Below are 26,105 nucleotides of genomic sequence, written 5' to 3'. Positions count from 1 at the left end.
AGTCATCTGCTTCACTAGCCATACAGTGAGACCAGTGTCAACAAAAGGTATCTTGTGCTTTCTTTGTCAGGACCTCAGCTTTCCAGGGAGGAGAAAACATGCTTTCTGTTACATTTCACGGATTGTGGGGGCTCCCATGGCCTGTCATTGAACCAGTTATTCGGTTTGCAGGCAGCACAACCTACTGTGCTACGGCTCCCTGCTTTCCCTCTGACTATGTGTGCTGGCCTAGACATACACTAACTTAACACATGAGCCTGAGGAAGAAATTTTATGTTTGAACTTGTTACTTCCATGAAACAGCATACAACGCAATGTTTGTACAAACACCCAAAGATCTCACAGCTCCTGTACCCTCAACTCTACTCCATGTATTTTAACAATTTGTGCACTTAAATGCATGAGCTTGATATTCTGCCAGCTGGCCACCATTTACTTCATTTTAATGAAATCAGAAAGGCATGAAGCAACTATACAATCTTTGAGTAAGCCAAGACTGGCCTCTCAGATATTTTTATACTATAATGTCCAGTTAATCATTGCCCTCCCTAGCTTTGCACAGTATGTCCTGACATCACAACTGAGCTGAGCTTGTGGCCAGGAAGATTACCTTACTCTTAAATTCAAAATGTTTTCTGTCCTGTTCAGCTCTAATCTGGGGAAGTGGATTAACCGATTCAGCAGCAGAAGCCAAGTGAAATTTTCACCCATGTTTTTCTACCTGAACCAGCCTGCAAAGCTCCCATCAGCTCCTTGCCTACACCCAACTAGAGAGACTCAACAAGCCTACTCCCAGTGCTCCCTCTCAGTATGGTCCAGTAAGAAGAGAATTAACTTCCTGCTTCCTGAACTGCAGTAGAACAGTTGACAATGGATGTTAACAAAGAGGAACGGAAATGGCTGGGTACCCCAAAACCTGTGCATTAGCATCATACCAGAACTGTTGTTTGGGACTGGCTTGTCAACAGCCATTCTTCATATTTATCAAGTTATGACCAGCTCCATCTGACATGTTGGGAATGTTATAAAAAAAAAAATCTTCAACTTACAAATAACCAATAAACTACAGTGCATGGCCAATATACTCTGCCTCAGGTTTCCAGTATAAGGGGTGAGGCAGCCACAGCAATAGATCAGCATCCGTTCAAGTACTTCCCATAGCTTTTGCATTTTCTTCTCCATTAGTACCAAGGGTTGTGTATACAGGCAGTCCCTGCTTATCTATAGAGAAAGTTGAGACACATAGTAGAAGAAAGGTGGTTAGACGTGCTCAGACCAGTGGGTACTAGAGGTGCTCAGCTCAATGCTTACTAGAGGGTGATGAGAGCTGTTCAAGTCAGCAGTAAATAGCTGTTTGGTACAAGGGTTACAGCTTGAGGTCAGCTGAAGAGATATAATTGCATCCATACCTCGTGCGCGTGGTGGGTTGACAAAGGTAAAGCATGTGGGGTTGCAAAGCTATCTGAGTTCTGCTTGGTGGGCAACACGTGATCATCCCTGAGAACAGTTCTTCAGCTGACTTAGAAGACATGTGGAACCTGGCCTAAACCTTGAATACTGCAAGCACTAGCCACTAATTTCTGGCTCCTCTACCCCAGCCTGAGTGACAGGAAGAGGACAGCAAGAGAGGCTACCTGTAGAGCAGCACCTTCTGGCAGCTGGAACAGCAGCACTGCTTCTGCCTTCCTCCTGCTTGCGTACCACCTCAGCCTGGCTGCAGGAGCTCCTGCTACAGCTGCTCACTGGCAGGCTTTCACAGATCAGGCCCATTATGTTCTCTCACTGTTTTTAAGAAACTAATGCCTGAAGCCACATTGGTCTTGAAAACAGAGATGGGCCAGCGTTGCAATACTCCAGCACAGTCCTTTTCCAAAAGTACTGTATCTTAACATGAAGCTTGTTTCAGAGCCAGTTGTGTTGCATTGGCTTCCTGGAATAAGAGTTTTGAAAGGGTTTTGACCTTCCTTTTCCATTTGGGAACAAAAATGTTTCAATCATATCATCCAACACCTAAACATGAACATATTCCTGCTTCCAAGTCTAAGAACCAGAAATAACATTTCAAAATAGCAAGTAACTTGCAATCTTCGTGACAAGGCAAAATGACATGAATTGCCAATGAATAGGCAATATCACCGACAGACAATACTCACCTGTCCATAAAGCTTTAAATCATAAATTATAAGAGAAGTCCTTGCATTGGCAGTGGACTGAGAGACTCTATATATGCTTCTAACTCCCACTGCTGTCCTACTGCTGGAGATGTAAAAGCCTGGAGTTAACATCTAACCTGAGCTCAGGTGCTCTTGTTTGTCATTTTCATGCTGAAAGTATCTTCTGTTGGCCTCTTGTAGGCTGATTATAAGTGCCATCACAATGATTATTAATGTGTAACCGTTTACTGAAGGGCAACAATTAACTGTGGCAGATGCTCCCTATTAACCCCCACCCTCCCCACTAAGGAAAGGGAATAGGAGGAAAAGAGAGAGAGACTTACAAGTTGATAGGTTAAAAAAAAACTTTACTAATAATACTACTAATAATAGAAAATAATGCAAATATACAAAACCAATATTTAATTTCCCCGGATAGCACCGTAGCAGCCTGCAGGTGGCAGGCGTTGCGCCCAAGGCCGGAGGACATACACTGGAAGTTCTGGACTGGATCCCACAGTAGACAGGAACTGGATTCAGGGATGCACAGACTAGAACCAGGATCAGGATCACAGGCAGAAGAGGCGGGGTCCTCTTCAGATGCCAGCCATGGACAAAGAGAGCAAGATCCTTGTGATCTCCCAACTTTATGCTGTGTATGATGTGGATGGCATGGAATACCTAGTTTGTCAGTTTGGGTCACCTGCTCTGTTCGCCCCTCCCTACAACTACCACTCTCTCACTTATGGGATGTACAAAATTTATCAGTGACTTTGGCTGATATAGCAATAAAAGATAAACGTGGGCCTTTTCTGCATACCATTTCTACCATTAGCTCAGTAAAACTGTGAATATGGGCTGTTACCAGCTGTAGAATGAACACTGTCTGAAAAACATGCAGCCAGCATCAGAAAAATGCAGTTACTTAGAAGAACCTAGCTTAAAGGAAAATTCACTAACAAAGAATTTGCCTTGTTTTAACCAACACCAGGACATGATGTTACAGCAGATCAAATGTATTTGTATGAAGCTCTGTCAAGGTTAAAGACACCAAGGACGAGTTTGAATGGGTGTGTTTAAAATGGACACACAAATGAATTTGGAGGTGCCAGCCCCATATGTCCTTTTCACCCTATAAAAACAGTATCTACAAGAAAGTCATAGATTATGTAAGAGATCTCCTCTGAGAAATTACCTTCCTACCTCTGTTATTGATATTGAGACAACCTCATTTATGTATGTTCCAACAAAGACATAAATTCCAGATGAAGAAGAAGAGTCACAGCTTCACTCTTACGATCCTCCCTACTGTCCTAGGGCTACATAAACAAAAAGAGAAATGAATGTCAGAAAGTGTACTTGAGGAAATCCTTCAGAAAAGTAAAGATGGGTTAATTAAAACAAAGATAAATGTGCCGAAGTTTTCTAGAGCTGAAAGGAGTTTGACATCTCAGGAACTCTTGGAGAGGTGTCAGATGCTCAGGATTAAGACTGGCATGTAAAAAGGATCCAGGAGGACCTGGAGACAAAGAAATGCATATTAAGAGGCAGAAAGATGCACTTCCTGGTTCTGGTATTTGTTTTGTTGGGCACCACTTACCAAAGTAAGGCAAATACTTTGCTGAGTACACAGAAGGACTTAGTGGGTCTGAGGTATTGATTCCTCAAGGCCAGACACTTCACATGCCAAGTCCTGGGAAAAAGACAGAAAGCACCAGTTCGGTATACTTAACCCTCAGAATCTCTTAACAAACAGCAGTGATGTGCTTCTGTAAACAAACTACACAATCCAATCAACAGGACCAGGGTAGAGAGTGAAAAATAAATTGGAAAGCATCAAACCATGTGGATAGTCCCCACACATTTTGGAGGAACTGTTTCTTTGAGATCGAGGTGTTGCTCAGTTAGATGTGTCACAGAAACAGCTCTTAATTGCCACCAGACAGATTAAAGTACCAAGGAAGCACTTTCAGAAAGATTCTGGATGTTGCACTAATTCAGTTTCTGCTGTTTATTCTGCACAGAAATCTCATGGAAAACTCTCTGCCCTCAGTGTGATACAGTAATATGAGTTCACTCATATGAACTCACTCATAATCTGACCTGGCAAAAGGGCAACTAAAATGTTCAAAACCAAAAGATTTAAAAGTTGATGGAAAATGCTCACATAATTCATTTTATTAATATTGTTTACATAGATTACTAGAAATGGCCTAGCTATAGGAAGTACAAATAAGCAAATAATTTATATGACAGTAGAACTGAATCAGCTATGCAGGGAATATTGATCAATTATCTCTTCATAACAAAATAAGCCTGACACTGCCCTCATCCATGCAGAAATAGTAAAGCAGGAATTGTGAATTTCTCTGTTAACTGAAAATCAAACTATTATAATTCAGCAGAAACATTTTGTTACAGTCCATCCAATAAACATATTCTAGATTTTACAAGAATGAGTATGCACTTTTATATTCATACTCAGCATTTGTTTACTAAATCTTTAAAGTTCCTCAGAATATGATGAAGCATGGCCTGGATAAATGGACTGTGAGGTAGACTGAAAACTTGCTGAACTGTCAGGCTCAAAGTGTTGTGATCAATGGCACAAGGTCCAGCTGGAGGCCTGTCAGTAATGGTGTATGCCAGGCACTGATACTGGAGCAATCGTATTAATCATCATTAATTGTCTGGACAATGGGACAGAGATCACCCTCAGCAATTGTGCAGACAGTACAAAACTGGAAGGAGTGGTTAACACACTAGATGGTTGTGCTGCCATCAGAGGGACCCTGACAGTCTGAAGAAGTGGACTAATGAAATTCAACAGAGTGGAATGTTAAATTCTGCACCTAGAGTGGAAGAACCCCACACACCAGTACAGGCTGGGTGCCAACTAGCTTGAAAGCCCCTCTGAAGAAAGGGATCTAGGCATTCTGGTTGAACATAAGTCAGCAACGTGCCCTTGTGGTGAAGAAGGCAAATGGCTTCCAGGACTCGGGGAGGGAGAGCATTGCTAGCAGGTTGAGGAAGGTGATCCTTCCATTCTGTTCAGCACTGGTGAGATCCTGCCTGGAATGCTGTGTCCAGCACTGGGCTCCCCAGCACAAGAGACATGAACATAGCAGAGTAAGCTCAGTAAAGGGCCACAGAGATGATTAATGGTCTGAAGCACCTATCATACAAGGAGAAGCTGAAAGAGGTAGAATTGTTTACCCTGGAGAAAAGAAGGGTCAGTGAGGATCTTATTAATATGTATAAATACCTGATGGGAGGAAGGAAAGCAGACAGAACCAGATTCTTAATGGTATCCAGTGACAGGACAGGAGGCAACAAACACACACTGAAACACAGGAAACTCCACTTAAGCATAAGAGAAGTTTAGTGTGACAGTGGCCAAGCACTGGAATAAGCTGTTTAGAGTGGTTATGGAGTGTCCATCCTTGGAGAGAATTCACAAACATGCCTGGACATGGTCCTGAACTACCTGCTCAAGTTGACCCTGTTCTAAGCAGGGAGCTTGGGCTAGATGATCTCCAGAGGTCCCTTCCAACCTCAGCATTACTGTGAATCTCCACTGGACTTCAGACTCCTACCTCAAGATCTAATGCTTTTTGCGGGTAGTAAACAGCATGATGTGGGATAAGGAGAAGAGGCACAAGAGACACTTCTTAGAACACGCTATTTCATCACAACTTTAATCAATGGCTATGTATTATTCCATGTATTTTCTGTATTCTGGCTGATGCCTCCTCAGGTATTTTTATATGCATGTAAGCATTCAGCAGTGTCTAAGATTCAACTTTTTAAGCCATCACAACCTTGTACTCCCTGACTAGCAGAACATGAAATATCCATATAATGTTAACGTCTAGCTAAGCTGATGTCAGTTCTGAATTCACTGCACTCTTGAAGGTTATTCAGAAACAGAGGTAGATACAACAATAAAGGAACCTTTAAATCAGAATGTGGATTGTAAATTTAGTAGAAATAGGCCTTCGGCTACTTTAACTTTATCTTACCACTGTAAAACTAAAAGACAAAAACATTATCCAGGGATACAGATTACTATTTTTGCTAACTCATCTCTTCCTTTTTCCTCATTTTCACTTTTCTGATTTCTAGCAAACAGCACTATTCTAAGCCAAAATGCAGAAAACTTAAACCACTTACAAGCTAAGTGTCTCCTTGGGCTGCTATCACTGAGGTTTTTTTGCTAAACACATATTCAAGTACACATTTCTTCAGTGCCTGCCTTTGTGAGATCATTTTTTATTATCAATGGACTCAATTCAGTATTTGTTTCTCTTTCAGTCCATAGAATTTAAAAGTTCCAGCAATGCAATTGGGGTGGTGAATAAAAACAGACAGTGGATATTTAGTTGTTGTCACAGATATGATCTACCCTCTGGGTAGACCTTTCATGCTTGGAAAAAACAGATCAAAAGGCTACCTCCATGTCAGTGGAAGTAAAAAAGTCAGATGTCTGGTGACTACAATGAAAAGGTTCTTTGAAATGGGTCTTCAAATGAAACATTACCCTTCTTTGGCTAAACCAGAAGAAATACACTGACCTACAACATATTCTGCAAAATTCACCCAACAAAGACAGCAGAGATGGAAGATACAAGAACCACACCATGTCAGACCAAAGGTCAGTCTAGCCTGGCAGCTTGTTGCTGACACTGCCTAAGAGTCACTGAACGTGTGGTGCCAGAACAGACTCAACTCTGGAACAGCTAGCATGAATAGAGATATTAAAACAATCTTGAAGTCTACACTGCTATAAAGAGAGCCCAACGGCACATATCTAGGGAAAAGTGTAAAAATAGCGCTACATCCCATGCATGTGAGAGGAGCCTGGTCTAATTTTCAAAGTAACCAGCTATGCCTTGTGGAAGAAGATATTCTGGTGAGATAATACAACATATACTACCACTTCAAAGTCATTAGTTGCAAAGACAGGCATTCATATATTTTAAACAGGTTAAACAACAGCTGCAATATCTTCTTCCATTCCAGATCCCAGTATGATCACAAGTAGAGCACAAAGACAAGTGTGCTGTGCTCACACCTGTGAAGAGTTCCCAGCCTGCAGCAGAAACTGGAAGGCCATCCACAAGAACACAGTGAGCCCAAAGATGTCCCAAAGACTCAGTAAAAAGTATGAACCTGGGGACTTTGTGCAATTGTAGCTGGTACTGGATAATGTTTTCAGAGACTGGTTGCATGGTCTCCTCCCCTGATGGATGGCACCTCGACTTCGGGAGGGCCATAAGATGGCCCTCTGCAGAATGGCTATGCAGAGCATTTAGTGTTCCGAACCTGCAGCAGCTCAGGCAGAGCTTTGGAGCAGTGACTAGGGAGATAGCTGAGGAGAAGTTTGAACCATACCTGAAGTGGCATCTCCTCCCCACTAAGCAGTGGTCCACAGAACACCTCTATTTGACAAGGAGAAGTCGCTGGCCATCATACTCTTGCTCTCTCCATCAGAGGACACTGAAAAGGGAGGGAAAAGCACGCCAGCCAGCCACACGTGTCTGTGGATACAATGTAATTCTCTGAGCACTCTGCAGGGTCACTGGAGAAGCAATACATATCCGTCTGTCCTCATTTTTTGTGACGAACAATGTCTGAACTGTGTGTCCCATCAGATCACAGTGGGCAGCAAGCCCAGGAGGTAAGCCTGAGTTTGCCCATCAGGGAGATCTTGAAAGCTGCTGGAACAAACACTCCAGAGTCCACTGGTGAACATGCCATCCTCCACAATCCACCCCAGGTGAACCCAAGACCCAAAGTCAGTGGCAGGGTTTGTGGTGTATCCTGACATAAAGATCTCTTCAAATGTCTGAAACAGGGCATACTGCACATGAAAAATGATTGCTCTCCCAGTTTTTCAAGAACTGAGTCCTTGTCTTGAATACAATATAACACTATATTTTGGTCTACTTACCTGAGACATAGAAATCCTGATTTTGCTACAGGGTCATCTTTTTGCCAGAGAAACTTTCAGACTTCTCATTACACAGGTCAATGACAAGTACTGTTTCTTCAGAGTCTCAGGTTATATCTCACTGCATCCTCAGAGAGCCTGAAGGAGTTTATCACAACAGCAAAAGACTATAGCAGAAAGGACAAATACTTAAATAAGAGAGGTTGCCACAAGACAGGAGGGGTTCAGCAAGGGTAGATTGCAACAGAAACAGGACAGCTAAAGAAAATAACACATTTCAAGCCAGGAGGAGGATGGGGAAAGCAGCAGCAAAGACAGAGAGGTAAGGGACAGCAGCTAATGGCAAACAAGAAAGTGCATGTGAAGAAGCACTTCTGACCTCTGTGCCTGGGAGGATCATCCTAGAAGCTATGCTAAGGCACATGGTGGACAGGGAGGTGATTCAAACAGCCAGCATGGCTCCACAAAGGGCAAGTCCTGCCTGATCAACCTAACGGCCTTCTATGATGGAGTGACTACATCAGTGGACAAGGGAAGAACTACAAATGTCATCTATCTGGACTTCTGTAAAGCCTTTGACATGGACTCCCACAAATCCTTCTCTCTAAATTGGTGAGGTGTGGTTTTCATGGATGGACTGTTCAGTGATCAAGGAATTGGTTGGATGGTCGCATCCAGAAGGTAGTGGTCAATGGCTTAATGTCCAGATGGAGATCAGTGACAAGTGGTGTCCCTCACAGGTCCATATTGGGACCAGTACTGTTTCATATCTTCATCAGTTACATAGACAGTGGGATTGAGTGCAACCTCAGCAAGTTTGCAGATGACACCAAGCTGAGTGGTGCAGTTGACACACCTGAGGAACAGGGTGCCATCCAGAGGCCAGGGACCTGGACAAGCTTGAGAAGTGCGCTCATAAGAACCTCATGAGGTTCAAGAAGGCCAAGTGCAAGGTCCTGCACCTGGGTTGGGGCAAGCCCTGGTATCAATACAGGCTGGAAGATGAAGGCATTGAGAGGAGACAAGAAGGAGAAGGACTTGAGGGTACTGGTCAATAAAAAGCTGGACATGAGCCAGCAATGTGCACTTGCAGCCCAGAAAGCCAACTGTATCCTGGGCTGCATAAAGAAAGAACATGAACAGCAGGTTGAGGGAGGTGATTCTGCCCCCCTATTCTGCTCTGGTGAGGCCCCACCTGGAGTCCTGTATCCATCTCTGGAGTCCTCAGTACAGAAGAGACATGGACCTATTGGAGAGGTTCCAAAGGAGGGCCACAAAACTGATCAAGAATGGAACATATCTCCTATGAGGACAGGCTGAGACAGTCGGGAGTTGTTCAGCCTGGAGAAGAGAAGGCTCTAGGGAGACCTTATTGTGGGCTTTCTATATTTGAAAGGGGCTTATAAGAAAGATGGGGACATAATTTTTAGTAGGGCCTTTAGTGACAGGACAAGGGATAATAGTTTTAAACTAAAAGAGGGCAGATTCACATCAAATATAAGGAAGAAACTTTTTACAATGAGGGTGGTGAAACACTGGAACAGGTTGCCTAGGGGGGTGGTAGATGCCCCATCCCTGGAAAGAGTCAAGGTCAGGTGGGACAGTGCTCTGATCAACCTGATCTAGTTGAAGATGACCCTGGTCATTACAGAGGGCTTGAACTAGATGACCTTTAAAGGTCCCTTCCAACCCAAACTATTCTATGATTCTATGTTGCAACTGTTCTCCATAGTTCTATATCCTTCTAATGGTACAGGATTGTTCAGGACACACTGGAGGGCTCTGCAGTAGTGAGAACCAATCTTTGCTTCAGACTTTTGTGTCTCCTTGTGAGCTGGATACACCTGGTACATACCCAGAACCACGGCTTTTGGTTCAATTTTTTCCAAAGAATTTCCTGTATGGTTCACACACATTGGAATCACATGCAGTAAACGGGGGCAACCAGATCTGCTTTAAAAGCACACTACTGCTCAGAAACAAAGCACTAAAGTAGATACAGTCAATCTTTAAGGCCACTGCCTTTATCTCTACAATAATTTGTGGATCAAGTCTCAACTCGAGCAAAGACCGAATGTCCATCTTTGAAGCGTTTTTAAGCTGTACTCCCATCAGACAACACAGTTCAAAACCAGCAGGACCAGGAACTCAGAGTTCACAGTGTTCTTCCTGGGGCACCTGCCTGGAAAAAAGGCTTCAAGAGATGAGGCAATTATTGTTTCCCTTTTGAAATACCTTGTCTGCCACAGAAATCTCATTAACAATAGCCACACACTTGTCTATCCTTTAAAAAACAAGTTTTTGCAGAAGGAAGATAACAAAATAGAAAGAGTAAAGGCTAAAAAAACAACAACAAAAACAAACAAACAAAAACCACAACACAAACAAGGAATTTTTAGTCTATTAGCTCTATTAGCTTTGTCTATGCCACATAGGTGCCAGTGAGGAATTTTAGTAACACTATCTACGTTACATGGAAGGTGCTTAAAGAGCAGTGAGTTATTTTTCTGTACATTAAAAACTGTTGAAAGCAATGGATTATTCTATTTTTCTATTTTCATTTAAATCAAAAATTTCCTTGTGTAGTGTCACTTGATAAAACCATAATCCTAGAAAGACTACTTAAAATATTTGTAAAATATGACAAGTCATTGAATTTGAAATATTTTACAGTTATTTTACTGTCACAAATTTTTAATTTTTATCCTAATATTTATAATTATAAAAATGTGATTCTTTTTCAGCAGTGTGACTAAGAAATTAGTGTTTTGTTGTCAAAAGCCTAAGAATTCTCAAAATTTCTCCTATGCACAAGGAATCAATGCCCAACAACATAACCCTGTCACAGGAAAAACAAAGCTGAATGAATTCTGCGAGTGCAGTGCTTCTGGCAGGAGGATTCCACAGCAGAGGGAGCAGTTGCCTTGAGTAACTTTTTTTCCTTTCAGCATTAACATTACAAATTACTCTGAAATGAGTGTGTAGGCCAGTGTAGTAGTTTTTATTAGACCAAATATGACAGCTAAAAAAAATAAAAAAAATAAAATAAAATAAAATTAAAAAAAAAAAAAAAAAGAAATAAAAAGAAAGCCTGCAAGACTTCAAGAACAGGAATCCTTTCTGAATACAGCCAAGTACCTACTGAGAAAAAGAAGTCTGAGTGTACTTAAATAGACATTGGTAAAGCTTCCAAGAGAAAAAGCAGTTGGTACCTGTGAAGGAGGAATGTTGCACATTTCTGTTAAGGAAAAGTAGATAATTGCCAGTGTCAAACAGTGAGAGTTTGTGGGAAGTAAGATTATAGCTCACTATAAAAACTGTATCTCTGCTGAGTCCATGGTTTATGATAGCAACTTTAGTTCCTAAGATTATTTGTAGAAAGTATTTTGAGAATCAGAGATGAGAGATCAGGTGTGAACCTACTGTGTCTGTGTTTGATCTTCACTAGTTGTTTCTGAGAGTTTATTCTGGTATGTAATCATTGCTTAGTCTGAACTATGAAGTTTCCAGGACACCATTTGGTGCAAAGGATGAACGAGGTTACATTCTTGGCAGTGAAAATACAGCAGCTAGAGGCATTGAAAAGCAACTCTCAGGAGTATTATTAAGAGACAGGAAGACACTCCAACACAGAATGTATCCAGAAAGGGTGCTGCAGGTTTCATAGCACTGTGTGTATATAACCTGTAAGAGAAAAAGTGCCTCATGCCCTACACAATTAGGGTCACTGCAACATAAAACTGTTGTAGCTCACACTATTCCCACATGAATATGGTGAAATCAACAATAAGATGAGAGCAGGTAGACACATTCAGTGATTTTTGTTAATATCTGAAAGCAACACTTGTTCTCATTCTATTTTTTACATCTTTACTTTCATAAAAGAGAAAAAAATATAGCTAATTTTCTGTTTGTAGTCTTCTGCTTACCAGACTACACAGTCATACATGTTTAATTAGCCTAAGTGCTACTCTTGGTGATCTTTTCTTTTATACCCTTTAATTCTTACCAATATAATAAAATTAAACATTTCAGCTTTCCCTTCACTATATAGTCAAATCACCTACAGGACTTAAAACTGAGAAAAGGATCTTTGCTCAACATGGGCCCTAAGATCTACTCAGTCATCTGTGAAAGAATTAACTCCTCCATTTAAAATTTAAAGCAATATCTCAATTATTTTCAATAAACCAGGACACCTTAATCTAAAATAAACTGTCAGAAGTCAAGAATAGTAACATAGAAGAAGCAGTTTTATCATAACCACATCACCTGAAGGTAACCTCCATACTTTTCAGAGACCAGTGAACTGACAGATGCTGCCAGCAGCACCAATTTCCTCCAGAGATGTACTTGTCAAGATGGACAGTATCAGTGTCCTAGCCAAAATCAGTCCAGTGCTTCCAAGTGTGACTGCTGCCTGTATCTGCCCTGCAGCAGGCCACATTCTCACCGTGGATATGCTGTCATATACAGCAAGGGTTATAACTACCAAGATGTAAAAACCAACTCTACACATTCAGCACTGACACAGGCAAGAATCACCACAAAAAGTACAAATGAGTGGTTGGCCAGCACTGTAATCCATATGACCAGAAACTCTACATGCAACTAGTGAGGATCTGGCCCTTTGTAACAGCTGGTTTCAGGCCAAGAAAACAATAGACATCCATAGGGATGGTTGTGAATTGGCACATCTCCATCCACAAACACAGAAAGCTGCTGCAGTTCAACCCACAAGTGGCCTTGGAATCTGCTTACTGCAGCTTTTAAAAAGGTCAAATAGAAGGTGCTCAAAAAAAAAAGTTATGCTGTGATCACTCTGGCTGCTTTAATTGAGCAGCCAATTCTGCCTTGTGACAGACAGCTGGAAAATGAAGCTACTGAGAGACTGGCATGCATCCACATTTAAGCACTTGTGTTTCTTGCAAGCATATGAATTGTACAACAGGAATTTAGGAGAGGGAGCAGCTGCATTATGAGGAGAGATTCCTCTCCTTAATTTGGAGACATGCAGGCTGAGGGGGATACAACTGAGAACTACAAAATCATGAAGGCAGTAGAGAAAATGAGAGCAAGACTGTTACTCACTAAACCTTGCAATATTAGAAGTATGAGCACTAACTTAAACTATGCAAGAAAGGTTTAAAACAGACATAAGCATTAACTTTCCTTTACAAACACAGCAAATGCTAAATTTCTGGTCATGTGGGACTGAGGAAACTAATATCGGTGGGCTAGACAAAAGAGCAGGCTATACAAAGAAGACTGATTTATGCACAGCGGTTCCAAAACAGGTAAAAGAATGGGCACAAGTGTACCTCATAACAGTCCTAATCCAATGACTGTGGATGCTGAGAAAGAATGCGGGGAATGCACAACATGAAATGGTCAAGAACATGTCCAAGCTCCATATAATATAACCTGCTGTTACCATTCAAGGCAAAAATACTAATCTAGATGGGCCACAGGTCTGACACAATAAGGCATTTCTTACACTTTTATGGATGAAGTCATGGCTGGAGAAAGGCTACTGACACTATAAACCTAAAAGGCCTGACTCATTGCAGGAAAAGCAGCTGGTGTAGCTTTACCTGCAATTGCTGTCATATCACATACCGTACTTGAAAAATATGTGCAGAAGTTTTAATACAATAGGCATACATTTTGAAGAAGTTCTGCTACCTGTTAGAGCACTGAAACTAAATTCAGAAAGGTTCCTGTCAGATCCCAGTAGCTATAACTACTGAAGTTTTGGAAAAATTTCCTTGCTGTTCTCCCCTGCATGTAGCATGTAGCATAACACTCCTCACTCAAGAGGAACTCAGCAATGGCACTGGCCTTCGTCCCTGTTGTAGTACAGACTTCTCCACAAAACTTGCACCCAAACAAGCTCACCTCATAACTTCATAAAGGAGGTATCTAACAATGACAACTCTGTCCCTTTCTCACAGTATGAGAGCACAGAGTTTTAAGGGAAAAACCTGTAATTTGCTAGCATTCAAACACATGCTGACTTCCTCTGAGCACAACAGATTTCACCTGTTTCCTTCCTTCTCCTTTCAGATCCTGCAGCTGTGACGGATATGTTACTAACACAGCACACGTGCCACACATCCCTTCATCTTCCTCTCTCCACTTCTGCACCCCTAAAGAATAGAAAAGAAACAAAGCTGGGCAGGCTCATCCAGATGGATCCAAGGCCAAATCAGAGACTCATGAGACCTGACAGGTTGACACAGCCACTGCTCCTCCTAGGTATTAAATGCCACCTCTTTTACCAGAATTTTCCATAGCTGCATATGTGTTTTTATATATTACCTACCAAAAGCCTTCTGGAGCATATGATTTGCTATATAACTTTAATTACTGGGCTAACTGCAGTGGTCATGAGTCTAAACTCAACCCAACTAACTTACCCAATTTCATACTATAATGGATGGACAGGAGGATTTCTAAATACACTTGTGACTTCCTAGGAAGCCAAGTAAGAGAGAGACTGATCTAATTTCATTGGAGTCCCCTCCTTTCTCAAGTCTGAAGAAGTGTCTGTTTGCATTCTCCCCAAAGCCTGCCAAGTGAGTAGGAAGGCACAACATTTTTAATCACTGACATCTAAAAAATATGTTCATACACTAGCTCATTTCTCAGTGTTCCAAATTTAACCTGAAATCATAGTGTTGTATAAAACAAGAAGCCAAGCACTGTCCAGGAGCAACAGAGATTTTTATCTGGCTCCTACTTCAATGGGAACTGGACAACTGGAATTTGTCTGTAAGTATGTGGTAGCAACATCAGTTACACTGGTCCACTGGCCTAGAAAACAAGCCTTTGGAAATTACAGGAGAAAATAACCTATTAAAACTACCGATCTCCTCCACCTGGATCATACAGGCGTAGTCCATTCTGTACCCTTAGGCAGAATCCATTCAACAAGGTTGCCTGAGCTTGTAGAGACATGGGCTGAACGATGAAAGTCCAGTCCAAGACTCAAATCCTTCCCAGTGGAAGTGAACAGTGTCAGCTCTTCTAACACCAAGAATAATAAACGAGAAAGTTAGGTTCTCAGTATAAGAAAACACCTGATATTTTCTGAACTTAGTTTCTTTCCAAATAATTTTTCTCCACAACTAAGTGTCTTGGTTTTGTTAAAAACAAGTTTCACTTTCAGTGAATTTTGCCTGTCAGCTAAAGCCTTCATATTAACTGCATTTTCCTGGAGAACCAGACACATGTTTTGGTAAACATAGCAATGGAATGCAAACTTATTGGTAAGCATGGACCGGTGACCAAGAAACTGACCAACTGTGTATAACATTCCATTCACGTGAATACTTCATATAAAAGTGGGAGATCATGAGGATCTCGTCCCTTTTGCCTTTGCTTTTTCCCTTCTGCTTATGGCCGACACTAGGAGAGGACCTTGCTAGTCGTCCACGCGAACTGAGGCCTAATGAGAGACTGAATCCAGCTCCGGTTGGCTGCAGAGTCCAATCCAGGACTTTGGGTGCCGGCTCTGCAGTTGCTGAGACTTTCAAGATTGGTTTTGTATATTTTGTATTATTTTCTCTATTCTTATTAGTAGCATTAGTAAAACATTGTTAATTTTTCCAACTCTCTTCTCTCTGTCCTCCTTTCCCTCCCGATCGCCTGTCCTGAGTGGGAAGGGGGGAGAGGAAGGGGCAAAAAGGAGGAAGTGGGGGGGGGAAAGGGGTTTAACAATACATCTGCCAGGGTTTTATTGTCACCCCACAATCTTAAGCCTCGACACTAAGCTATTCACAAGATTACCTCCTGCCAACATCCTAAAAAAAAAAAAAAAAACAAAACCAAACGAAACAAAAAAACCCTGTATGATCCTAAGGTCATTCTGGTTGTGGGAAAGGGATAGACATGTAAAAATATTCCTAAAAACAAACAAACAAGACATTAGACTGTGTTAAGAGTAACCAGGTCTTGGCATCAGTCATCATGCGAGAAAGTTACTGCTTATCAGAGGCTGATGGCAGACAGAAGCAGATGCGGTGATAACAAATTATCTCTAAATTTCAAGTTTTATAAATTCTAAGTGATCCCAGGCCATTTACTAGGAATTTATTTACTTTTCATGGTCTTGAGGGGAAAAAAATTAGTTATGTGCATTCTCGTTATTGTCCAGCAGATGTCACTCCTCCCATTTTGTTCTCATGCCTACACCGCCTGTAACATTTTTTACCTGAAAAAATGCCAAGCAATCACTCTACAGAGAAACAGCGAAATTATCAAATATGGCACAAAGCTTTCACAAACACAGCCTCTTCCCAAGCTTGAAGTTAAAAAAAAAAAAATCTAGCTTTCAAATACTCACAGGTCAGGGTGTTTTGGAGCTAAGGCTTTGATTCAGCACCACCTCCAGGTGGAAAGAGTGAAAAATATAATCCTGCTTACAGGTACAGACTTATTGACTGTCCAATTAATTTCCAACACAACATTAGTAAAGTTAACAACCTGGGTGGAAAGCAACATCTCTCAAGCCTCTGCAGAGTCCATTACACTCCTAGAGTGTGCACCTTGAGCCCTGCACTATATTCCTTACATGATATTCTCTTAGAAAACTTATTTTTTTAGTCCACAGCCAGCTAAAAAGAAAAAAATCAGCTCTTTGTACAACAATGTAATTCCATGCAAACCCAACCTTATGTCCAAAATCTGAGGTAACAAATTCTCTCCTCTGTATGAATAGATGGCACTGTGTGGCATCAACCACTTTCAATCAGATACCTACAAAAGAAATGAAATCCATTAGCGAATGTGTAAGTATCATTACCAAGAGATTAGCAGTTTTCATCCAACCAGGTTAATATCAAAGAACTGCACTGTAAAATTCCTTAAGTATAGGACTGGATTTGTTGTAATTTTGCCAAGATTCTTTTCAGAATGCTTCCTGTTTTCTGGTCCTTGTTTGGCATCCTAATGTGCCAGTTTTCCTCTAAGTAAGGAGACATATACTGGAAAGAAGCAAAGAGAAAAGAGCGAGACATTGGTAAAATAAAAGCAGAGCTGTATTCTTGACCACTTCTATATTGGAAAATGCATTTTTCTTTTCTTAAGGGTCTATATGTTTATTTCTGGAAAATAAACTTGAGAAAGAAGCCAAGAGGAAAGGTCCCACTTGTAGATAAACTTGCCTGAGCATCTCCAGCTTGAATGGTCAATTATGCAGCTCTGCACCAACAGTTAGATTTAGGTCTTTAGAAGTCAGTACTTTTTAACAAATAGGAAATGCACAAACACTCTGCAACTTGAGCAATGTGCAAACTAGGACACTAATGCAGCCTCTCAGATCCTTTTCTTACACCATGTGTAACTCAAGAGTTTGCAGAGGCTTGGTTTGGAGAAGGAAATGCTGCCAACTCCTACAACACTTTTCAAAAAGCTTTGTCCTCTCCATAAGCTTTTACACTTTTCAGTCAGAGAGTTTTTCCCCCTCTTATGAAAAATTTTAATGGAACTCAACTGTGTGCAGACAACACAAAAAAACCCACCATCTTCAAAATAACACCATCTTTACATTCTTGTCAGTTAAGTTGGGTATAATAGGACTGCAAATTAACAGGGTCAGAGGCAGATCAAGAACCAGGAGATTAACACTGACAAGAGGAATGTACCATTTCTTAATAGAGATTAACTTGTTTTTTGAATTAATCATTTTACTAATATTCTACTAATACATTATTTAATGTATAACAATTCCTTTCAGGAAGGAAATCCCTTTCAGGTTCTGCCCTCATAGGGCAGATCAGTGCATTCCTACTCTAACTTCAATAAATAAAAGCAAGATGGAAGGCTGATCCATCAAAATTTTATTTGCACTTCCAACAGTGAAAAGCAAACTATGTATTTCCTTAGCATAACTAATCCCATTCCAACCAATTCTCTCCAGTCCACAAGACCCATCCTATTAGAGGAATTAACCTACTTTCAAAAACACATTGAAGAAGTCTTTCCAAATGCACAAAATTTTTATTCACTTACAATTTATATAGCCTAGAAACAAAATTAAAGAAGGTTGGCTTGCTGCTTCAGAGAAGACTCACATTAAATCCCTACTCTACCAGGGTCTTCCTGTGTGATTTTGGACAAGTCATTCAGGACAATTTTACAGCTCACTGCAGAGAACTCCGAGCTGCAGGTTCCTGAGCCAGGAGCTGCACACGGCACAGCACTGCTGTACCAGTATGAACGTGGTGCTAAACCAGAGAGCTGGTTCACTCCACTGAGCACACTGCTCTAGGTCAGTGGTCGCACAGCCCACTTAGGTTTCTCTTCACCTACAGTAAGAGCACAGGTGCAAATTCTCTATCTCATTTCTCCATTTGCAGAATGGAAAGAGTAGCACTTCCATGTTTTGCAAGAATGTTGCAGGCATACAAACAAGAGAACTGGGGACTCACAGACAGAACAGAGTACCAGAGGGGAGGGAATGCAGCACAGATCTCTAAATCCCATAGAACACTTGGAAGCTTATTTGCTACAATAACTTTCTCCCAGGCTTCGAGAAAAACAAACAACCCAACAAAAAAAAAACCAAAACAAAAACAGAACAAACAAACAAAACAACCCACACATCACACTATTATCACTAAATGACAAAGTTAAAACTGGAAACACTAAGGATCAAGGGATCAAGCTGTGAACAAAAAACTGCTCAGGACCAATTTAACTGAGAAAATGGTTAATCAAAATTTTCTTGAGGAAATATCTTTGCTCTTGGAAAATGTCAGTTCATTGAAACTTCTTGAAGAAAAACAAATTTCTGCTAAGAAAGATTATTCAGATCCTGGGAGGATTTTCTGACCAAACCAAAAGGGAGAGGTGTCCATTCAGGAATGTACCACCAATCTGCAGAGTTAAAGATAAGACAGACTGTGGCAGGTGTACTCCACCCAGCCCACCCCGAGAGTGCCAGAAACTTCCAGACCCATGGACCACTTTGGTCACGTACACAACCCTTGGCTGACAGACAGTGGCCTTGCCAATGGGACACCTTGGTTAGAATAATAGAATCATAGATTAGGTTAAGAGGGGCTCCTGGACCACTACAGCTCTGATTCAACTTAAAGTATAGATGGAGCCCACCAGAGACCCTGTTGAGCTGGTCTTCCTTGGAGCAGCAGAGGCCTCTCCTCCTTGGACTGGGACACCGTGTAAGGGCTGTTCTGCAGTGACTGAGATATCTTGTCTTGTTGATGGGTGATCTTCTGGATGCCCTTGAGAGCCCTTACTTTTTATGAAGAGGGGGATGCACTTCTTGAATAGTTGTTCTGGAGGTTTGGGATCCCTTGAGCCTAAATTGGTTAAATTGAACCCCCAACCAGTATCTATATCTGTGTTTTATAATGTTGTTGAATTGCTCGATAATTTTGGATGAACCCCATTTCTAGTTGGTTCTCCACTAAACTGTTAGAATAAAATCTGTCTAAATTAATTATTTGGGTGACTCCATGACTCAGACTTAAGTTCAAATCACATGCATGATGAGACTTGGCACGGGGAATTGAACTTAAGGCTCCAGATGACTTCCCAACCTGGTTAGTTTGGGAGTAACATTTTTAATATATGTAAATGAGTGATCACTCTGACCTATATAAGAAAGATTCACATTATAGCCCAAGGTCAGCACACCTGTCTGGATGCAAGAAATGCACGCTTCAACTTCTATTCCACACAAAGCATTGTTGGGATTTGAAAGTAGTTCTTCCAAAAATCTAAATAAATACCAGTGTGTTGGTATACTCATTACTCTGGTTCCAGTTAAATCTTTCAGAGGTGTCTGTTCTTTATCAATGCAGAACAGGAAAAAGGTTTTATGGGATAGAAGCCTGTTTCCTCTCCACCTCTAGAAAAAAAAAACAAAAAAAAAACAGATAGACAGAAAGGAAATTAAGAATTTTATTACAAAAGAACCTTCTAGCTTTATCCAAAAGCCCACTGGAGAAGATAATGAACTTTAAAGTCAGGTACACTTATTTTCAATATATGTTCCACCATTGTTTTACTAGTATAACCTCAATTTTTAACGGAGCTGTCTGTTTGGCATTCATGTAGAAAAAAGATCTATTAACTCTTCTGTGACTCCTAAAACTGGAGTTTGTCACACTCTTCACAAAACAAAGCCTCTTTTCCTTACCAGTTAGGTACAATACTTTATGCCTGTAGGCTGTGCAACTTCTTTTCACCAAGGTTTGATGTGAAACTGTATCAGGCTACGGTCCTTCTCTGAAAGAAATAGCTGAATTTCAGAAAGCATTTCCAATTACAGTTCTTTCACTTGTCACCCAAGTATCATGATGCTTTTCTGTTCCCTATTCAGATGAATAAACCTTCAGATGCCAGTTCTGCACACAACCCAGAACTCTAGCTTTTGGTCTCACGCCCTGCCCCTAAGCTGGGGTGGCACAGAGCACGCAAGACGATGGGCTGTTTGTTCCCTTTCTTGGCTCTATAACTCCACACCCAAGCCCTCTCTGAGTCCCTTTCATCAAGCAGAGGTATTATTAAGAACAGAGACTATCTACAGACCTCTCCTCACTCCAGCAAGTCCTAACCTTTCAGCCTTTTTGAGTCCCAGGCAGCTGCAAATGCTCCACATGTTGGATGATGCGTGGCTGGTGTATCTACTGTGTGACAGACAGAACAGGGAATGCCATAACAAAATGTCCTGGGTGATGTGACAAGGTAAGGTCAGTTGGCTGAGTGATAACTCAACAGGCCAATGATAAAGGAAGATAAATGTAAAAGTTTCACAAGTACTTGCTGACATTTAAGATCAATCAAGTTATCAATCTCCTCTCTCTGATCTGACCTACATGGGAAACGTAACAAGTATGACTGCACCTGAATAGGAAAATGTGTGGAGTCACTATATCAGTCTCTGATGAAGGCGTTCTTAGCTGACCATAGAATAGGGCTATTCTGGCACTGCTACACCAATCAGTCTCCCAGATAGACTAAAGGTTACATCAGCTTTGCAATCAAATAACAGAAGATTTGCTGTTATCTTCCGAGATAGCCCTGATTAGAACTGAGGCAAGAGCAGAATTAGGGGCAAAGGTAGAATTCCTGCTCTGAGCAAAGATCTGTTGCAATATATTATATGCATACTGCCCAAGCATATACTGATCTCATAATGGTTTTCTTCACAGTAGAGGACTTCATTGCACATACATTCATATGATCAGACTAAAGGCGGTACAGTTGTGAGCAGGAGGAAGCTAAACACAGATAAAGGAAACACCACACAAACAAAAAACACCACTTAAAACATTTTCAACCCTCTATCTTTAACTCAAAGCATCTTAAAACACACACACAAAAAACACTTTTAAAAGATGATTCACGTAATGTGTAAAAAAGAAAACTTTCATTAAGCCGCTCTGTTCTGATGTTCCACCCTGACATACACGTTTCTCTCATATAAGTGCAGTAACTTGAATCCAACAGGCTGTTTGTGTGAGAAAGTTCATTCATGGAACTGAGTTGGGCTTACTTCACTTCAAGACAGCCCTTCAGATCAGCAAGTCTCTCCCCACCTTCGGTGGTCAATATATTAGGCCATTGATTTTCACGCAGAGAACAGGAGATTAACAGGTCATACAGGTCCTTCCCCCTCCTCTCAAAAGCAGGATCGGCTCTAACTCCCGACTGACTGATGAACAGTGCCTGAAACTTCAATGATAGGGACTCCATATTTTGCTGAGGGTGCTTCTTCCAGTCTTTCACTGTCCTTACAGAAAGTTTTTTTCTAATGTGTAACTGAATCTCATTATATTTTAAGTGTGTATTACTTCCTGTCCTGTGTACTCTAGAAGCACAAAACATGCCTTTTACATATCTAAAGACTGTACCCTTTCAGGTTTCTCTGCTCCTAGACTTAACAAATTCTGCTCCCTCACTTATTCCACGCCAAAAAAAAAGTTAATGTAAATATGTTCATAAAACATAAGTATTGTGAATCCAAATTAACATCGTACCTCACATGAATTTGCATAGAGAATTTGCAACAAGAAAGCTATGCAGAGTTCCTCCCCACCCCTTCACCAGGCACAGTAGTTCCACTAACCTGTCAGGCCAAGGCCATCCTGGACTCCACCATGACATCCTCCCAGCCCACTCCCCCAGCCATGGGACTCAGGTAGACACTGCAGGGCCCGGGCACAGCCAGGCAGCTGCAAACCTCGCCTCCTGCCCTTCAGCTCCTCACCTCCTCTCCTAACTGCCACCACTAGAGTCAAGCCTGGGTGAAAATACATGGATCTGCAGGAAATTTCCTACACATTCCCTACAGGTGCAAAGCAATCTGTGATACATAGGAACACAGCCCTCACAAAGCACGTTGCAAGCTATCCTGTGTGATACAGAGGCTCTGGGTGACTCTGGGCAAAGTTCTGAAACCAGTTTAGACAAACTGCAGGTGCCTTTGAAAGAAGCATTCCAAACACACACAGAGAATTAAATAGAACTAAGAAGTAAAAAAAACACTGAAGGAAATCCAAGAGTTTTTAATAAAAGCTTTGGAGCTAAATAAACTCTGGAAAATAGATTCAGAAAGCTGCTGATTTGTCACATGAGGCTTTTCACTGAGCTCTTGCAGGAATACAGAAAAGGGAACAACTCCAAAACAGTTACAAAAAAGGAAGTTAGTGGCACAGAGAAGCTTAGATCACAGAGAGTTAGGCCAAGATGGATAAAGACAGCACAACCCTTGCTCATGCTCTAACCAGCATCTAGTGTCATACGAGGGGTTCTAATTCACACTAAGAAAATGTACATTAACTAAACTATGGAAATAGTGGCCTAAAATTGCTGCCAATAGCTAGAAATATCTGTTAAGTGTTTTAATGGTTCCTGTGTGAGTTCATAAAGACACGGCCTGAAAAACAGTCTGGTGTTGTCGAAGATTTTTTTTTAAATAATAAAATGACATCACAATAACAAATGATTGCCAGAAATTAGGAAAAAAAAAAAAAAAAAAAAGAGTGAAAGACATTATGAAACAGGAAATCAACACTATCACTCACTACCCGTGTTTACAGAAACAAATTTTGTATCCCCTCCAATAAACACAAAACTCCCAATTCACCCAGAAGAATTTGTTTTTCAAGTGCTCTCTACACCACTTCAACACTTTTATCAAGTATTTTATATCTTATTTAATGACTTTATTCAAGGAAGTGCTGACTCGATTTCAATTCTTTATCAATGTTATTTCTTGTTTCACAAACAACAAATCTCAACCTTGTCTTAACAAAGCTTTACCCATTTAAACCAATCTCAGGTGTGATTCACACAGAGTGCCTGCACAGGCTTCCTCTAAAGAGCATAGGTAAATGAAAGGTTTACATTGTTATTAAACAAAAATGAAATGGTCTTCAGGTCACTCATCATCCTAGCCACAGTAATATGCCAGGGGAAATTAGAGGCAGTGTTGAATGCCCATTACACAGCCTGTGCCATGGGTAACAACACTGGCAGAGAAGGAAACACCTGCTGTGCAGAGAGGCAGCAAAGTCCCTGTCCTCTACTGTCACCGCAGTTATGTTCCGGCCCCACCGCAGGGACGGGCTCTCTTGCCATGGCTGTGCTCTAGTCTTTCTCAGCTAAACAAAGTGTAGTGCCATGTTATTACCTTCAATTCCCTTGCTGCTGCTGCTGACAAATCATTTAAAGTGACGGCCAGCAGGGAGGGACACTGCCTAATAATTAATATAAACCAAAGCAAAAATCCCCTGACAATCCTTATTTTGAGGCCTGATGATGATTATCAGCTACATTTCCTCCAACCAAGATTTGAGAATGTATTTTAAGGCATTAAAGACACAAGGATAGTATTTCACTTCTACTATAACACATTATTTTCATTTTGGGGAAAGACTAATTCTTAACATGCCAAAAATGCCAACTAATCTTTACAATACCTCTAGCTGCAAGTTGGGGTTACTGGCATTTCCCTCTTACAGATAGAAAACCTGAGGTGTAGAAAGCAATGTGAATTACTAACTGTGAATTAGTGCCAGAGCTCAAAATCAAAACCAGCATCCACAGTTTTATGTACAGCTGCGCTTAGTTTCAGGCACGGGAGCCAATACAGCTCTAATAGAAGCATTTAAAGCCTTTGCACCCTGTCCTTTTCCCAGTGCTGTTAATGAAAATACACCTGCCACTCAGACTGCAGATGATGTCCCTCAATATGTCTGTGCACTGCCATCACATGACTGGGACACTTCCAGTCCTGTGTCTGTAGAGGAATTGCGGACCACTGGGTAAGAAGAGACCAAGGACACAGAATGGCATGAACTTTTCTTACAAAATGCATCTACTTGGGGGCTGTAGAGTGATTCCTGCCACAGGCTTTGCTATCTCTTTAGATGTAATGAGTCAACTTCTACCAATCTCCACTTGCTCACAGGTAAAAGGCAAAGACAACCATAAAAACACCAAAAGCCTTACTGAAGTGATAAATCAGCACTGCTCAAGGTCCTCATTCAAGAGAAAATCCTTATTCAGTGAAGAAGCACGTGTTTAAGTATTACAGAAGTCAATGTAGATTGCATGAAGCAATGCTGGTGATCTGTTTGGAAGGCAGAAGCAAAGACATGCATTTAGCTTAATTTTCCTGAAAGGAAATCAACCTTCCAGCAATTTGGGCAATGTTGAGTTCAACAGAGATACTGTGTTCACATATTTTCCCCTCAGAAATGCTCTCACGTGAACATGTGTCCACACAGCATTACAGGAAAAGTGTCATTTCTCTCTGAAATCCTCTGCCAGACTCCAAAGAGGTTATAGCCAATGCTCAGGATACATCAAATCCCATGGCAACCAGAACTAGGATGTATTTCCCTCATTCCCCACACTGATGCTAAACAACAGCCCTTTGTTTGGAGTGCTAAATGTCAGCATTTCAGGATGCCCTTCAGAAGGTGCCTCAGCAGCTGACCTGTTACTTTGTACACGTTTCTTTTACTCTATGCTTACATTACAGAACACTTTTATATTAGAGCTTTCAAAATGGGTTGATATTACAGGGTGAGGAGAAAACACAGCCAGCAATCCTGCCCACAGCAAGACATAGCCCAACTCTTATGGAAAAGTGCACAACTGTTGTTCCAGGAACACAGTGGACAGCAACAGGCTTCCACATGTCCTGCATAGTGTGAAGAAGCTCCCATCACAACTGCAGGCTGCACAGTACCACAGGAAGGCTGCAACAGAGAACCAGATGGTGAAGCCAGAACAAAGTGCTCGGTCTTTCTCTTGTGGTGTGTCCCCACGCCTCAGATAAAGATGTGTTTTGCCTCTTTCCAGGCAGAAGAGCCCTGCGTGGTCCCTCCCATGAGACAGACCCACTTCATGTAGCCCACCCAGGGCTCAGGTACAGCTCATGACCACTTTGCACCACTTGATAAGTCAAAACAGGAGCAGTCTATTACCTTCTTTGCCACCCATTGCTTTCGAAACACTTTCTACTTGGGGACTTTATTCCAGCCCTTCTGCTCCTCAAAGTTATCCCCACGTGAAAACCTGCTCCCGCTTCCAGCGGCAGCACCTCCCCGGAGCCCTCCGGCCGCCCGGCCCCACATCCCCCTCACGCACCTAAACTTCAGTGCACACCGCGCACTAACGGCCCCGCGCACAGCCGCGAGCTGCACCTCACGGCGACCGTTAAGCGGCCGCTGCGCTGCGCTGCCCCGCCCCTCGTGGCCCCGGCTCCCCCAGCAGCTTGGTCCGGCCCCGCCCCCCTTATCGCCCGGCTGCAGCCGCCTCCCGGCCTTATCGCCCGCGGGCAGCGGCGTCCCCGCCCGCCCCAGCGCCCCGCGAGCGGCAAGGCGGCTCCGGGCACGGCGGTGGGGGTCCGCCGCGAACAGGGGCCTATGACACCCCACGCCGCCCGGCCCGGGGCGGAGCAGAGCGAAGGGGAGCGGCGCCCGGCCCAGCCCCGGCCCTGCCCAGCGCGGCGC

General features: G+C 42.0%; 1 long non-coding RNA gene across 6 annotated transcripts; it reads right to left on the bottom strand.

Annotated features, from left to right (window-relative positions):
• Positions 1-530: 530 nt before the first annotated feature.
• Positions 531-26,103, bottom strand: LOC110358725 (uncharacterized). Of its 6 annotated transcripts, XR_010472867.1 has the most exons (5): positions 20,276-26,103; positions 19,771-19,984; positions 7,548-16,866; positions 3,754-3,846; positions 531-3,672 (listed from the first exon to the last, which is right to left on the bottom strand). It is a non-coding gene; the product is annotated as an uncharacterized LOC110358725 (long non-coding RNA). The 6 variants fall into 6 exon arrangements; XR_010472866.1 differs by having other exon boundaries at positions 3,754-16,866; XR_010472864.1 differs by having other exon boundaries at positions 531-3,846.
• Between the last annotated feature and the right edge of the window lie 2 nt (positions 26,104-26,105).

Source organism: Columba livia, chromosome 5, assembly GCF_036013475.1.
Source record: "Columba livia isolate bColLiv1 breed racing homer chromosome 5, bColLiv1.pat.W.v2, whole genome shotgun sequence".
Lineage (NCBI taxonomy): Eukaryota > Metazoa > Chordata > Aves > Columbiformes > Columbidae > Columba > Columba livia.
Note: the sequence above shows the minus strand (reverse complement) of the source record. Positions and strands in the feature narration are given on the sequence as shown.